Genomic DNA, 4,472 nt, shown 5'->3' on the forward strand with positions numbered 1-4,472 from the left:
AGGGACTCCCGATAACAAAGATAGCTGTTGCCATTCACAAAAGCATTTTATTTCGACTCCCTAAAAGCTCCAGCAGGGAAAATAATGAAAATTCACTTGGTGTTTTTGTTTCCAGGGTATTCATGCCTTGGAGATGGACCAAGATGGTGGAGTAGGAATATCTATCTGCTGAGGCTGTGGTCAGGATTCTGAAGAACTGTTTCAAAAAAAATAATAAAATAAACCAAAGCAGAACAAAAGCCAATCAACCCTTCCCTAAAGACCACTTTTGCTGCTCTCCCTTGGTGCAGTGCAGGCCTTGAACCTGACACCCCCATCTTTCCCTGTGCTGATTTCTGTTACTAATTTCTCTTGCTGCGACAAGTGTTAAAATCCCAGCTGCGAAGCAGCAGGCCTGGGCTGTGTTTCAACCCTCTCGCTCTCCCCTTTCCCAGGGGCTGTCAACGTGCCTGTGCCTGCATCCTTCGCGCTGCGGCCTCCATCCTGACGCAGCTTTTTCTTTTTTCCCTTCTCTCCCTCTGCCTCTCTATTTTTTGAGGGATTCCAGCTGGGGATGGGATGTGTAGTGGGTGTGGGGTTTTTTGGTTTGTTTTTTTTTTTTTTTTAGGGGTATGTCAGCCTTGACAATGTCCCTTGAAAACTGTCCGAACCTGAGGAGAGCAGAAAACTCATGTAGGTATTTGAATTGCTGACTAGTTTGATGGCCTCTTGGGTGATGCAGCACAGGGGCAAATACTGCTCCTTGCTGACACTGGAGTTGGGAGGTCTCTCAGCTGCAGAAGGTGCCCCTGAGTTCCTCGGTTGCAGTGTGGCCACCCCAGCCAGCCGGCAGGGTCCCTCTGACCCGTTGTGTTTTGCTTGGGTCCTAAAGTTGCTTTCAGTGAATTCAAACTTAATTCCTCCCACTTGATCCAGCCCCGTCCCTAGGTTTCCTCCACATGGGATGTGCTGGAGTCACAGAGATGTTGGAAAACATCCAGGCCTGGATGGTGTTTGGGGTAAAACATCCCATTTCTTGGTGTGGGGTTGCCTGTCTCTGCTCCTTCCCTGGGGTCCTGCCCTGCAGGCATCACGCATGCAGGGACCATGTCTCCTTGCCGCAGCAGCCCAGGGCAGGCGGTAAGCAAGCCTTGCCCGCAGGCTTTGCGAGGCGAGCAACTGGCTTTCTGCTTCCCCATGGGCTGCTCTGTAACACGTCTGTCCCCGCTTGTTCATGCCACCGCCTGAGCCCTAGGGATTGGGAGGGCGGGTGGGATCCCCTGCGCTGCTCCAGGGCCCAGTGTCGAAGCTCTCGGCATCTTCGCTTAGCGCAGGCGTGTATGTGCATGTGTTTTGTGAGGCTGCGTTTGCTATGCCTGTTCTTTGCCTCTCCTTCACCCCTTAGAATTCCCAAATCCTACGTTTTTGATCCCTGTCATGTGCGTGCATGCTTTGTGTATCCAGAGTGCTCTAAGCATCTGATTGCAGTCAAAGTGTGGATCCTTCCCCCTTAACATCTCCATGGTATGCCGTGCCCTATTAACCTGATGGGAGGGCATCTGGGCGATAAAGTGCAAACGTGGTCCTTCCTTAGCTCTTGCGCTCAGTGAAGACTTCTCTTGTTTTAAAGCAGTATACTTGCTGTCCCATTTTGAGCCTGGCTTTCTTCCAAATGAGCCTTGTGTGTGGGCACGTGTGGATTATCTTTGTCTCTATGGCTACCCTGAAAACTTTTGAACCAGAAAAATCACTGGAGGGATTGAGCTCTAAGATACTGGTTTCCTACAGCTTTTACGAAACTAGTTGCTAGGTGGTGGGACTGTACCTTGTTCACATCACCTGATGGGTTGTAGCAGAAACTCAGCCAGTATTAGACATCAGAGAACCAACAACCAGCTCTCGAGCAGTCTCAGGAAAGAGCTACATACAGGGGAAAAAAAAAACAAAACCACCAAAAAACAAAGCCCCTAAAAATAAAGCTTTGTTAGTTCTATCACTCCAGTGTATTAATATTAATTAGGTCATTTTACTAATTACCTGTTCATCTGTATGTAAGGGGCAATTGATAGCTTGCTGATGGGTCCCAGCTGGAAACTGTAGAGCATGAGAAACAGACCTTGAGAGTCACGTGTGGGCAAGAGGGGGTTGATTATCACCTCCAAAAGCTCTTGTTTCTTAGGGTTTTAAATCACTTTGGCAATCCCTAAGGTTGCATGTGGAATGGAGAAGTGCTCTCTCTGATGAGGGTTAAACATGTGCGTTTTAAGAGAGAATTAGTGCATGTAAGCTATTCACTGGTGTGTGCCTGCTAAGAGCTGCTGTCAACATTTTGAGAAGATAACAAGTAACAGCAGTTACAAATATCATCATTATTGTGTTTTGGCTTTTTTCAGGCACCTCCCCAGTTGGGGATTTAAAGATGTTTCTAATTAGTCAGTGTTTCTGGCTCCAGGAGATGACTTGCTGAGACTCCTGTTCCAGTGATTTCTGTCTTCTGGGCCTCTCTGGAGCTTATCCCGGGGTGAGCATCGCCTCCACTCCCCTCATGAAGGTCACACACTCTGTGGTGAGCATGCGGAGCTAAAGCAGGGAACTGGAAGGGGAACCTTGTGGACCACCTTGTGTTATCACATTTCCGGTGGGTGTTAGGTCTCTTTGAGGGGAGACGTTCACTGGAGACTCGTTGGCTTGTCTTACACCGTCAGTTGGATGTGCCAAGTCCTTTTTCTTTCTCTGCCTTGTCCAGCTGCAGTGGCATACAGCTACTGCCTGGCACCAGGAGTTTTCTCAGCTCCACCTTGGCCTTGGGTGCTCCCACGCTAGGCTGGACTTTGGGGTTGGGTAATGCTCAGGAAGGAATGATATCACAGAATCATAGAATGGTTTAGGTTGGAAGGGACCTTAAAGTTCATCTCGTCCCTGCCTATGGCAGCAGGGTTGGAACATCTCTTGCTAGACCAGATTACTCAAAGCCCCATCCATCCTGGCCTCGAACACCTCCAGGGATGGGGCATCCACAGCTTCTCTGGGCAACCTGTCCCAGTGTCTCACCACCCTCACAGTGAAGAATTTCTTCCTAATATCTAATCTAAATCTACCTTCTTTCAGTTTAAAACCATTACCTCTCATCCTATCACTAAGCTCCCTGATAGAGTCTCTCCCCATCTTTCCTGGAGGCCCCCTTTAGGTACTGGAATGCTGCTATAAGGTCTCTTTGGAGACATTCCCTATGTTTTAGTCATTCCATTGCATGCTCAGTGTAATAATCTTTGAAGCCATTTAAACTATTTGTTATTCATTTTGTGAAAATTGGCAGAGATGAGACCCTTTTAATACTTTGAATTTGATGTCAGAGAAACTCACGGAAAGCATTCGTCCGTGCTGGTCCCCTGGACAGCTGACCTCCTTGATTCTGCTCCCTGGAGGACCCACCAGTTCATTGTCATTTTGGGCAGAAGAGGTGCTGAAACTGGCCTTGGCCTCCCCCAACCCAAGAGTATTCTGGTAGCAGTCTGGCCATTTGAAGGCAATTGTTCCTTTCTGCCTTGTCAAACCTCTTCTTTCCTATTCTCCGTGTTCTTCCTGAGAGCTTCTGCTGCTGCTTCCACCCCTGCTGATGGCAGGCTGACATGTGTCAGACCTTCTTGGTTCCTTCCTCAGCTTCCTTTCCCAGGTGTTTCTTGATCATGCAGCACAGTGCAACCTTTAAGTTCAGAGTAAGCTGGTCCAGAAACTGCTATAGTCCCCAGAGGTTCATCCAGGTGGGAATTCTCATTATGGAATGGGTTTGGACTGGTGTTTATTTGGCATCAGAGCAGAAGGGAGGACAAGGTCACAAACTAACAGTCTCAGAAGAGAAACAGCGAAGGCTTTGGTCCAAGATGTGGAAACGTGGAGGGGAAAAAAAGAAAAGAGGCAAAGAGTGTCCTTGCCTCAAACAAGAGCTGTTGTTGCTCAAAGCAGGGAGTGAAATAGCATTAGATATAATAGATATAATTGATATTGTGGCATAAGCGGTGGAGACAAGGCAACAGAAACATGGAGGTAGATGCCTCTGGACATCTGTACATGAATGAACAGCTGTCTCAGGAAGAAATTCATTTGCCCTGGAAAGAAATTACTATGGATGGGAACTGGTTAGGGCAGGTTTACTTCAGTAAAAGGTTGCATCATGCAACCTTTTTTCCCTCCCTGTAGGCCATCTGGGGATTTCCTGGCTGATCCTGCTCATGCTGCTTTCCCTTAGTGCTTGAGGTATTTCTAATAGGTGCTTGTGAACAGCTGTGGTGAAAGAGCATGGAGCTGGCCTAGCTCATTAAGGGAAAAGGGATTCATAGCAGCTAAGGTGATTTGGGGGCATTAATCAGTGCCTTCAGTGGAAGATAAGCATTGGTGGTTTGTTTTTTTTTCCTTTTCATTGCAGCCCACTGAAGGCACGATGGATCTGGTGAGATGGCTGTTGTAGTCATGGCAGCGATGAAATAAGGTTCTCC

The sequence above is a fragment of the Charadrius vociferus genome, unplaced genomic scaffold (genome assembly GCF_000708025.1).
Source record: "Charadrius vociferus isolate BGI_N301 unplaced genomic scaffold, ASM70802v2 scaffold385, whole genome shotgun sequence".
NCBI lineage: Eukaryota > Metazoa > Chordata > Aves > Charadriiformes > Charadriidae > Charadrius > Charadrius vociferus.